Source organism: Antechinus flavipes, chromosome 2 (assembly GCF_016432865.1).
Source record: "Antechinus flavipes isolate AdamAnt ecotype Samford, QLD, Australia chromosome 2, AdamAnt_v2, whole genome shotgun sequence".
Classification (NCBI taxonomy): Eukaryota; Metazoa; Chordata; class Mammalia; order Dasyuromorphia; family Dasyuridae; genus Antechinus; species Antechinus flavipes.
In genome coordinates, this window is record NC_067399.1 from 564,188,334 (window position 1) to 564,201,316 (window position 12,983).

General features: G+C 39.5%; 1 protein-coding gene across 5 annotated transcripts in view; it reads right to left on the bottom strand.

The window, feature by feature from the left end:
* Positions 1-394: 394 nt before the first annotated feature.
* Positions 395-12,983, bottom strand: part of KLHL25 (kelch like family member 25) — a 47,657-nt gene continuing 35,068 nt past the window's right edge. For all 5 annotated transcript variants that reach the window (XM_051981063.1, XM_051981059.1, XM_051981061.1 and 2 more), the window contains one exon: positions 395-2,517. The gene's annotated coding sequence lies outside the window, so the exon portion shown is untranslated. The remainder of the gene's footprint in view (positions 2,518-12,983) is intronic.

Here is a 12,983-nt window from a genome sequence, read left to right on the forward strand (position 1 = left end):
GAAGATGTTTTTGTTCACATCCTCTGGAGAAAGGACAAATTGTTATAGAAGAAACCACCAGGGAATGTAGGAACTCTGCTGGAGAGGAAACCTCAAGGTGAGGTTGTTGTGGTTTATAGAAGATACCCCTGGGGAAGACAGAAGAGTTTTAGTCAGCCTTGCAGATTTGATTTCTGATTTTTTTTTTTCTGTTGGTTCCAGAATTTTAGTGTTAGCAAACAAATAGGGATCTGATGACTTGGCTTCTCTGTTTGGCAGAATGCTATAGATGGTCCTGAAAGCAAGGGAATAGTGCTCATGGTGGGACTGTCAGGGTGCTACAGTCCTTTGGAGCAGATGGATCTGTTCTCTTACTCTCAATATCCCCTCTCCCAATACACATGCACATTCCCAGTACAGTAAACAAAATTTATTGCCACACGCTCATTTCCCCTCATCCCTCCCAAAAACCACATCATTTCCTAATATTTTTTATTGTTAGAAAACTGGGTAAAAGCTACACAATTTTCAGTAAACCAACAGAATTGTCTTTTGTGCATACAAAGGCTGTGTGTGAGGAGTCTGTGTGCTCTTGTCAGCTAACCAGCAAGAAGGAAGTCAAAAGGAACTGTGGAAGCAGACTCAAACCAACCCATTCCTGTCAAAAGTCATGGGCAGGAAGTCATCTTGCATTGTTCGTCCAGGTCACTTTCTTACCCCTGGGCCAGAATAAAATCTGACCACCCACTAGGATATTAGCTAGATGCTTCTCTGTTATATAATCAATAGTATAGGCTCCACTGTTTCCTGTGGGACTGTGGAGAGGTCTGCTGGATCTCTGGCAATACAATTCTTCAAAATCTAAGTTGACTCATAGAGGTGATGGGCTCACCCCTTCTACAGAGCTAATTAGGGGATGGAGAACATTTTGCAACCCAGGAAAGTTCTGTAGCAAAAGGAACCCATGATTCACCTAACCTGCTGTTTACCCAGTAAGGGGCAAAAACGCAAACTCAATGGCTAAGAGATCCTGACTAGCAATCCTACTTTGCAAAGAGAGAAACTACCAGATGAGGCTGGCAGGAGGGCTGGGGGAATAAAGGCAATGTTCTCTAAAGTTACTGCATTGTCATTTGAGCCAGACTAATAGAGTCAGCATCACACTAGCAGATGGTTAACAAGCCAGGCACAGTTCCCTCAATGGTCTCACTACATAGCTACAATTTGGGGATGCAGTAAAGTTCAGTGTGCTCCTGAGTCCCTTGTAAAAATGAAGAATTCTTCTCCCTTAAATCAGTGCCACTGGGTCTGGAAAAGCTTCAACATCATTAAAAGCAGATTTGTTAAACAGTGACATGAGCTGGAACTGACTTCTAAGGAAGTATCAGATGGTGGCTCCTGCCAGAAGTGAGGGCCTGGAGTGAGGACATCAATGACTTAGGAGGCCTGGCAATTCTCTCTAAAACCCTTTTATTTGCTTCTTCTGCGGGTGTGTAGGAGGGAATCAGGCAGCAAAGAGCACAGGGAGGTTTGTTTTCACATTAGCATGAAGGCCCTACGTCTGTCTCGGAGCCACCCAGTTCTGGGAGATTTGGGGGAGAGGGCAGGAGGTGGCTTGGATGGAGTCTTGGGAGGTCTCTCCTTTGGGGCTTGGGATGATGCCATCCCAAAGCTGACATATTCAACAAGCTTAGCTGCCTCCTTGGCCACAGCCCCTTCCCCTTTAGGTTCCTATCTTCTTTCAGTCCTGAAAGTCCTTTGCCCCCCTCAGCTCTCAGCAGCCTGACAGAGCCAGAAGTCCAAGAACACCAAGAGTTCAGAAGCTCCCTCCCCGTCCCTGCCCCCATCCTGGGTGACCCGGTGTGTGTCGCATCTGAAACACTTGATCCAAGTTACAAGCTTTGAAATGAGGTTTATAACATTCCTGATTTAGCAGGTTCTGGGCCCAGTATTAGGCTGTGCTGGCAATTCCGGCTCAGAAGGAAATGGCAAACCTTAGTGCAAAGTGCTGGAGGCCACGTACCCTCCAGAGGTCCCCAACCCTCTTCTGGCTCAAGTGGCTCACTCCTGTCCCTCTACCAAGGATGCTGCTCCCTCTTTCCCCACCATCCTCAAAGAGTTAGTGGGGCAGGCGTGTTGTGTGAAACAGACAAGCAAATACTTAGTTCTTTGCCATGTGTGAAATACTACCCTCCCCCTAGCGCTCTCCCTTGGCCTCCATCTCCCCTCACCAAACTCAAACTGTAGCCGAAAGGGTCTTTGGTCCCAAGAGTTCTCTGTGGAAGCAGCTTCTCTTTTCTTGTTCAAAACTCCAGAGGCTTTAATTATCCGGTGGGCTGAAGGGCAGCAGGCTGCTATTTCTCCCCCATCTTGGGTGCTGCTCTTGAAGATTCCACTTCAGTCTTCTGAGTGCTGGAGGGTTCAGATGAGGAAAACGTGAGTAGTTGTACTAAGGCTCCCTGAGAGAGAACAGGGCTGGGTACCTCCATCATGGTGCAGACTGCAGCCAAGAGATGAGACTAAACATGATGACAGCATCTGGGAAGGAAAGTCAGAGAAACCTTGTTAAATCTCACATCACAAAGACACTTTTCGGTCCACTCCCCAGAGAAACTAAGCCCAGCTTTAGCCAAATGATCCCTGTTAAAGTTCTACAAGGAAGGTACAAGATAATAAAGATAATCAGGAGAGAAGTAAAGAGAGTTCTGGCTTGGCTGCTCGAGTTTGCTTTTATATTCCACACCACCTTCACAACCAACTGCTTCTTTCTACTTATGAGCTGTAGGTTCAGGTTCTCATCATAAACCCCAGAACTATTACCAGTCTTCCAGCTTCACATTTTCTCTCTGAAACTCTCCAGTCTGTTCCATACAAAGTTATCAAAATATCTTCAAAAAATGAAAGTTGAGCCATGTTACTCTTCTGCTCATACTGCTGTGACTCCCTATTGTCTCTAGAATAAAATGTAAACTTCTCTAGTTGGCTTTTAAAGTTCTTCACTTTATGGTCCCAATTCACCTTTCCAACCTCATAAACCATTATTTCTATCCCTGTACCGCAGAGTCCAACCACAATGGCCTTTTTGCTATTACACACACACACACACACACATACACATCACTCCATCTCCCATCACCATACCTTTGTACTTGCAGTTTCCCCATGTCTAAAATACACTTCCTCACCTCCACCTCTCATAATCATGTTTCCTTCATGACTCAGCTCAAAAGTCTTCTCTGATAGGAACCTTTATCCCTCATTTTTTAACATGTCTCCCATCCTTCCAGGCCTGGATCCTATGCTCTCTCCTTCATGAGGCTGGAAGTCATTCCTTTCTTTCTCCTTGATCTCTCATATTTTTTAAGGATTGTAGATTTAGGAATGAAAGGAATCTTAAGCCACCCAATTTAACCACCTCATTTTACAGACAAGGCAACTGGGAATTAAGGAACTTAAGTGATTTGCCCTGGTCACACAGCTATTAAGTATCTGAGGTAGGATTTGAACTCAAGTCTTACTGGCTGCTCATTGCTCTATCCATAGTTCCACATAGCTGCCCCATTTATTTTCTAAACTATTGGGGTCATCCGTGTGACTGCCTTATCTTTCAATTGTACAGTAAGTCTTTCAAAACAGGAACCAATTCTTTTTTTCCCCAGTTTTGTATTTCTATTGTCTCAAACCAGATGCTTAATGATCACATTAATTTAATGTGAAAGTTTGAATCCCTCTTTCTTACCACACCAGGACCTTTAAGTAGGCTCTTGGAAAGTTTTTCTTTTCCAAATGAAAGTCAGTAGAATGCATTGCCATAAGTATTTTTAAGTCCCTCCTGTAAGCTAGCCCAATCCACATTGGTAAAGGGAGTTCCTCACATGGATGAAATCAGAAATTGAAACCAAATAAACAAAATTCACTGGGGATATAAAGACAACAACAGAAAAAGAAGGTCATCCTCAAAGAGACCACTGCTGTTTTCTCTCAAATCAGAGGTTAAGTGATACACTTCACTTTGATAGTCTCTTTGAAAGTGGGATAGAATTTGCAAGCCATTCATTAGGAGGTAGCAACCAAATGCCTTGTGGGAGAACCCTATAAACAACTAATTCAGTCCATCTGAAGGTTAAGTTGGAATTTGGAACCCAGCCATCAGGAGTCTCCAGTGACCATGCATGTAGTGAATATTCTAGCTAGGAAAACTTCCTAAATACTAACATATGACCTCACTCTCACAGGGCAAAAAAAAAAAAAAAAAAAAAAGCACTTGCGAAAACAGAGGAGCTGTGACTTCAAGACATGTAAGAGAAAGAGAGCAGATGAAGGCAAGCAATGAGAGAATGAGAAGAAATGTTTTTAGTTGTAATTACTTTGTCAGTAACCCCAGAAGGAGAAACCTAGAATTGTACACCAGCCAAGAGGGCCAGTCACCATTCCTTTATCACTTTGGGGTTAGAAGCTCCTACTCAAGCACACTAGCCAATCCTGAGGAGGCTGTGAGGAGATGCATTTCAGTCTTAAGTAGTCAAAGGCTAAGAGTTCCTGCCCAACTTACAGTGTATTAAATTTTTCTCCCTACAACGACAAATTCTGTTCTGAAAAGGAATTGCTGCCTGGAAAGAAATGAACAAGTGCATCATGTCAAGGGATATGAATTATTGGGAAGGGGATTGGAAACAACTAATCAAAAGTGTGTCTTGAATTTTCATCAAGGTGTCTGAGAAGCACAATTTACACAGATTTTCTTTCATCGCTTACTTATTACCTTCTTGCCACCTTTCTTCCTTTTCACGAAACATTCCTGATCTGAATTCCTTTGAATTTTTTCAAATACTATGCTTCATTATTTTTTTTCTTCTAGCGATTTTCTTCCATTCACTTATCCATCTCTTCCTATATGAAGCCCCTAAGCCCTAGCATCAGGATTTTTTTTTTTTTGATCTCTTTCTCAAAAGGGTCCTTCTTACAGTTTTGACACTGAATCATAGAATATCCAAATTAGGAGTGATTTCTGAGATTATCAAGTGCAACACTTCCCTACATAACATTCAGTCACAAAATCATCCTTTAATCATCTCCAGTAATGGGGAACTCTATTCCTGTAGGTAGCCCATTCCCTTTTAGACAACTATAAGCATTAGGGAGTTTTTCCTTAGCACATCTTCCTCTTTGCAGTTTCCAGTCCTGCTCTCTGGAACCAAACCAAGCAACTCTGATCCCTCTTCCACATGACAGACCCTTACATACTTGAAAGCAGTTATCTTTCACATCCCCCTTAAATAGAGTTCTACAGGCAAAGTATTCCCAGGTCGTTCTGTTGATCCCAATATTACATGGTTCTAATTCCCTTATCATTCCGCTCATCATCCTCTAGATACTTTCCAATATGTCAATAGTCTTTCTAAAATAAAACTCCCCCAAATTCAATACATTATTCCAAATTGTCTTGTTGCTGCCTTTGTGTTGGAAGTGTTCATCAGCCTCAGATAGGGTCAGTTTTTTGTTCTTCTATGTCACAATATTGACTACAAGCCATGGTTTTCTAAAACCCTTGTCTCCATCATCCTGTAACTCTGTAGTTGATTCCTTGAAACCAAGTTCAAGATTTAAATTTAGTCTTATGGAATCCCACTCAAGTAGAGACGATCCACCATCTAGGCCAGTGGGGTCAAACTCAAATGGAAACGGATCCCAGTGTGGCCACACACTGATTTAGAAAACCAAAAATTAACTTTATATTGTTTCTATTTTTATAATTTACAGTTTAATCTGGTTTGACTTCATTTGGGAGTTTTGAAAGCACCACAAATTTCACACATCTCATGTGGCCTGTAATAATCATTTCGAACCCCAAATCTAATATCTATCATGTTGGATGTTTTTCTCAGCTTTGTGCTTTGAGAAGTATACCATCTATGTGTTATCAAAGTCACATTTAACAGAATGGGGCCAAGGATGCATTCCCTTGTGGCAACCCAGTACAGACATTCCTCCAGCCTGATAATATTTAACCATTAATTAGCCCTCTTGTAGGTCCAACTATTATCATCCTATTGTAATTCAGTCATGTTATCCACATGGCTATTATGACAGATCTGCCCAAATGCCCTCTTGAACAATTCATGGATGCAGAATTCCTTTGATCTATCACTCCAATAACTGTGAAAAATGCAAAGAAAACTAGCCTGGAGTGACTTGTTTCTGATGACCCCTTGCTGGCTTTAGTAATTGTTGCTTCATTTTCAAAATGCTTACAAACCATGTCCTTTAATAAAAATTCTAAAATTTTGCCAGGAATTGAAGCCAAGCTCAGCAGCATGTATTTGAAGAATTCACTTTCTGTCCCACTTTGAAAGTCAAGACAAAAATTGCTCATCTTCCATTCTATGCCACTTTGTCCATTCTCCATAATTGCTCAAAAATTAGTCTTATGACTGGGGACTGCTCTTATGCCAGCAATTTCAATATCCTGCCGTTTGCTCAGACTAAGTAACTTGAACTCATTAAGTATTTCTGTTCCATACTTTCCAGTTTTTAATCCATCCTTCATTAGGGAAAGATTAGAGTAGCTCATGTTTGGGAAACTGTATGATTACAAACTCAGGAGATACTGCAGCAGTCCATAAAAACATTCTTCTAGTGATGACATGGGGGTTTTCTACTCAGGCACAGCTTGGACTAAATGACTTCTAAAATCATTTTCAATTCTGATATTCTGGAATTTTTTGACAGAACCATAGGAAGGAGCTCCTGAGAGAGAAATTGTTGTCGATACAAATCATCAGAAACTAGCCCCTTGGAAGAATCAGAATTATATGAATCTAAATGGCCACCATTGGGGAGAAATGTAGGCTGCAGCACATTACTAATGACCACCTGGGGTGTAAGGGAACAGAAGAGAAAGCAGACTGATAATGCAAGGAGAAGGATGGGGATAAAAGATGGACAACCAAATTTGAGTCTCTGCAGAATGAGAAGACACACAAATATTGGAAAAGGTCAAAAGCAGATGATCTATGCCAGTCAATGAGACAGAAAGACAGACAGGCATATACACAGAGAGACAGAGAGATACACACATACAGACAGAGGAGGAAGGTAAGGGAGGGAGGGAAGGAAAGGAGAAGAAGAGGGAGAGGAAAAGGGAGGAGAAGGGAAAGAAGAGGAGAGGGGGAGGAGGGGAGAGAGAAAATTGAGTGTGTGTCTGTGCCTTCTCAGCTCAAGGATTCTACGGATTTTCAGAACCTGTGCTTCACTTCCCTTTTGTACAAAGCAGAATAAATCATCCTAAGTAAGGTCACTTCTCTTCAATCTCCTTTCTTCAATCTAAAGCCAGAGTAGGCCAAAAGATGAATAGTAAAGGCACATTTTTCAGACTGAGCGAAGGGTCCATTCAGCCCTTTTACGCTATAGCCTTCACAACTGTAGTCTCTCTGAGGAGTGGAGGAGGGGGAGACAGACAGGAAAGAAAAAGAAAGACACACACACATACACACAACACTACCATCACAAGAAACTGGTCAGAGCCACACTAGCCCAGTAGTCAAGGTGGCTCCTATGTACAGCCATGTTCAGACACAGCTCTGCCAATCACTTTTATTCCAGCAGCTTGAGGCTCCATTTTCTGCCAAAAAAGCCTTCAAACACAATTCGCAAATAGTTCTTCCCTTGCCCCACCTCCCTCCAAGGTTTCTAAGTAACCCTCAGAGTATTACCTTCGAAAAAATGTTAAGAGAAGCCACTATCTTTTTTTGTAGCTCAATCCCTAGAGAACCAAGAAATGAGGCTGGTCATTTTTTCTGCAGGCTTTATACCAAAGAGCAAAAGAAAGGAGGAAAAACTCAAAATAACTAGGAAAAATGAAAAAAAAAAAAAAAGAAAATCAAACTGTTACTACTTGGCTCAGGTTTTTATGAAATGAACTTTCCTATATTTAACAAGGTCAATCTCATATTTGGGGTCCTGCTCCATCTCTCCCCAAACAATGTGTGTATCCCTTTAAGAGACTCAAAAGCTTTGTTGGGTTTGATTTAATAGTTGAAACATCAGCTTCCATTTAGAAGCAATCCCAGCATAAGTGAGATTGCTTTTGCTGGCACAGAGGTTTCAGCATTCTGAGATGGCAGCAGCCACCAGCTCATTGAGAAAATTAATTTTTCAGCTCAGGATGGCTCCTGAGGCGTGGCCTCGTGACCCAAGCTGAGAATGATGGAGTCTTCACACTGTTAGTTGCAATATTTAATAGCTGAGTGCCAGTTAATTAGATTAGTTGAGCAACTGTGACAGATGCTAGGCAACAGCAGAGCGGAGGGGTGGGTGAAAGGAATAAAGTAAAGAGGAGAGGGGGAGAAAGAAAAGCCATTATCATTCAGAGCATGGAGTACTCGAGTGTAAATCCAAGTCAACCCCTGCAATTTAGAGATGGTCAGGAGTTAAGCCCTAGACATTCAAAACTAGATTTTTTCCTAGAAATTCTTGGCTCCTTGGCTGAAAGCAGTAATTTAAAGAAAAGAAGGAAGGAAGGAAAAGGAAAGAGGGAGAAGAGAAAGAAAAAGAAAGAAAGAAAGAAAGAAAGGGGGAGAGAGAGAGAGAGAGAGAGAGAGAGAGAGAGAGAGAGAGAGAGAGAGAGAGAGAGAGAAAGAAAGAAAGAAAGAAAGAAAGAAAGAAAGAAAGAAAGAAAGAAAGAAAGAAAGAAAGAAAGAAAGAAAGAAAGAAAGAAAGAAAAAGACCAATAGTAAGCAGAGTAGAGGAATGTTTCTGTACTCTGGGCTAACAGTATTTCATCTGCTGCCAAATGGACATGAATATATGGCATCTTGGGTTTTTTAAGACTGCTTTGAAACCACCCTTTAGGTTTGGGCCCCCTCTAGATCTTGCCACTCTGTGGAGTTAAAAAATCATAAGAGAGAGAAGTCTTCATAGAGGCTGGGGTTTCAACCTTAAGTTGATAACACTGGGACTCAAAGTATATATGCACATAAACACAAACACAAGGAACTGTTCTAAGATGGCCCATTCATCTCATTTCCTTGAGTGACGGTAGGGGCATCTCTATAGTCTCCCATATAAGCACCCTATTACCTTCCCTTCTATAATATCCTACAATATTTCATAACCCTAAAATAAAAGTTTTTGTGTCATGGATTTCTTTGAAAATCTAGTGAAATTTCTGGACTGCTTAGCTAAATAATGTTTTAGATGCATAAAATACAGAGGATTGCAAAGGAAACTAACCATATTAGTATATAGTTATCAAAATATTTTAAAAATTTCAACCCTAGGTTAAGAATGCCTACCCTAGAGTTGGCCCCACATTACCAAATCTTGCCTTCCCATTTATACCTAGAACATGTGCTCCTTTTATTTCTCACATACTCTTTTTGTGAATATTAAGAATATTCTACTTCTCATATGAAGGAATCCATGTAGGTTCATGCCCCTGATAAATGGAGAGAAATAAAGAATTAGTTTCTGGATCCATACCTCTAATTTATCAATCCTATCCACCAAGGTGATAAAGGTTGAACATCCTATGAGCATAAGGGAAAACAAGTTTGAAACATGTTTTCAGATTCCTGGCAACTGATTTAACATCTATTTAACATCTCAAAGTCTAAGCATCAGATTTTATTTATTATCTTTTATTCTCCTGAGCTTCCCCAAAGCAACTCAGAAATCAAAGACACACAATCTATTCAACCACAGAATTAAGAATTCATCTTTCTCTAAGTCCATCTTTCTAATATTAGCTCCATCTACTTCCCTAGATGAACCATAAGTATCAGTTTAATGGATCTACTACCTGTCTCTCAAGCAAGGTTTTTTGTGTTTCCCCTGCATACCTTTGTTCACATCATAACTGCTTCAGAATGTTCTTCCTCTCTTTTCTCTTCTTTAATCCTATTTGGAGGGTTGCTTTGAGTCTCCCTTCCCCCATGATGACCTCTCTTACTACTTTAGTTCATAGTGTTCTTATCCTTCTTTGTATTTCTAAAGCACCTCATTTAACTCTAATTAAAGGATTGCTCTAGGTTATGTTTTTATATAAGAATATGTGACAATAGCAATGACAGAGAAAGCACAACATATTGAAAGAAAGAGTACTAATTTCTGCTGCTTACATCATCTCTTGATGACTCAGTTTTCTTAGTCTGTGAAATGGGGATAAGAATTTAAGCTTTGCTTACTACAAGGGATTTCTATTGAGATCAAAAGGGCTCCTAGGGAGGCATGGAGTACTTTTTATAGGAACTGGAAAGAAGCTGTCAATCTAGACTTTTGCTGATCTGGTGAAAAAGACTTAAAACTGAACTGGAGGGGAAAAAAGTAAGAATGCCTTGGGTAAAACTGGAGGACTGATAGAGAAAGAACAACACGATAAAAGGTATGCAGTAATTCAGATGGGAAAATAACTCAGAAGAGCAAAGGGAACAATTTTTATGGTTGTAAGATGCTCATATACCAATGTAGATTATGCTTAACAAAGTGAATTTGAAATATCAATATAATTTGATAGATATTACATTTATTTACACTCCCAAGCTCATTTCTACTAAAGGAACACAAGCTGCATAAAGTCATGATATAGAGTATTTTCATATTTCCAGGGTCTAGGTGCTTAACAAATGTTTATTTAATTGGATTGAGAAGCACCTAAAGAACGATGTGATCTATAAAATGAGGGGGTAGGGCTAAATGGTGCCTAAGCTTCCTTTCCAGATCTAAGAGCTTATGAATTTTCTTTACAAGAAGCTCAAAAGAATTGGAGATTAAAAATCAAAGAAAACAGTCCAGTTTGTCTTCATCAAAGTCTTCTGACTCATATGAACTATGACCAGAGATTACTAAAAGAACTAGCAATTGTGAATACTAGGCTTCCAAGACTAGTAGCTGAAGAATTGTGGAAAGTATGTTAGCAAAGTGTGAGGAAAATGGGCCAATATTCAGAAGGAGGAAAAACATGTACTCTAAAAACTGTCTATCACAAAGCATCAATTCTAGCTCCAAAGGAATTCTAAAATGGATTGTTATAAATCAGAGCTTTTCGAGCCAGTTATGAAGTTAAGATTTTTTTCCCAAATAATCTAATAACTGTATTTCAATATAATTGATTTCCTTTTAAATTCAATATATTTTGTTTTTATACTTTAAAAAACATTTTGAGAAAGGGTCACAGCCTTCACTAGACTGCCCATGATACCAAAAATATCTAAGAACCCCTGTTATAACCAGATGTTTTCAGCTCCTTGGAACAAATCAATTACTAGAGGCTAGCACAAGTGCACTAAATTACTTGCATAACGAAATAACTGTATGATTGATTTTTTGTTTTTAAACAACAATGCTATATATGTATTTTTCCTGTGTCTTAAGGAATTTAACAAAGTCTCAGTATCCCAATGGTAAGATAGAGGATTGCAGACTAGGTGATAATTCAGTAAATTGTGTTCAAAATGGCTGAATGACAGTTCCCAAGGAATGACGATAGATAAATTGTCAGCCTGAAATAAAATGATTTGGTGAAATGCCTTCAGAAATCAAAGGATCAGAGATTAAAAGCTGGAAGAATCCTAAAGGTCATCTAGTCTCACTCCTACCCCCTAGTTTATAAAAGAGGAGAGAGGCCTGAAGAGTTTAAGTGGCCTATCTAAGGTCACACAATAAGTGAAGGTCAAGATGTCAAACAAGTTCTCCTGCCTCCAAATCTAGTATCCTTCCCATTACAGGATGTGACCTCCTTTTTCCTCTGTCCTCCACCCTAGTCTAATCAACTTTTTTAAAGCTTTTGGTAACAATAATAATAACTAGAATTTATATTGCACTTAATATACATTCTAGCTTTATTCTAGGATCTTTAAAAACATTATTTCATTTGATTATTCACAATAAACATGTGAGATATGTGCTATTATTATACTCATTTTATAGTTAAGGAAACTGAGGCAGACAGTAGTTAAGTGATTTGCTCAAAGCCAAGTACATAAATATCTGAGGCTGGATTTGAACTCTGATCTTGTTAGTTTCAGGCCCAGCATTCTATCCACTGAAGCACCTAGATGGATAAAGAGAGAAAGCATAATTTTCACACCTGTGGAAGACATGAAAAGTTATGATGAAGAGCTAATTTGTTAGATGATAGAAAGTCAGGACAGAAAAGGATTTCAAAAGAGATTATAATGACTGGACAAATTTAACTATTAAATTAGCAAAGAATGAATACATATAAATCCACAGCCCAGTATGGGGTAAAATGCCTTAAAAGCTGATCATGTATCAAAGATTTAAGTATTTTAGTAGAAAAAAGTTTCACAAATCAGAAGAGTACAACTGCAAAAAATAAAAATAAAAATGTAATCTTAGAAAACAAGAGTCAATAACAAGAGAAGTTCCAGAACTTCCTCTGCTCTGTGCTAATCAGGCTACACCTGGAAAATTCACGTTCAATTCATAAGAAGATATTCAGAGGTTTGCCTTTAATAACTGGAGCATTTCTAAAGAAACTAAGCCAAGCCACTCAATGGGAGAACATGGAGATCATTATTGGACAAAGCCAAGATTTTGTCATGTGTACTCTAGGAAACGTTTGAAGAGGGAGTCCTTGCATTTGCAAATCATGTCCTTTCTGTGTCACCTTCCACTAGAAGCTCTGAAGTTTCACTGAAAGGCACAGAACTTCAATTATTACAAAACAAATATCTGTGATAAAAATTTTTAGGCACTAAAAATAAGGTATAATTGTAAAAAACAAATCGGGTCTTCTCTTTGTGTGTCACCTCCTCTTTACTGTCTGCTGTGTTCACAGGCATAATGCAGCCTAGCAAGGGGAACACTGGACTTTCTGTGACTATCAACAGGGTAGCCATGTTCAGATAGAATATAAACTTTAGACAAAAAGCAGTCCAACAATTTGGTGTGAAGTCCCCAGTGCACTCCCCAAAGTCTAGGCTTACTTTATTTATCTCCAGTGCTAAGAGAGGGACAGCATAGAGTATTCAACCTGAAATCAG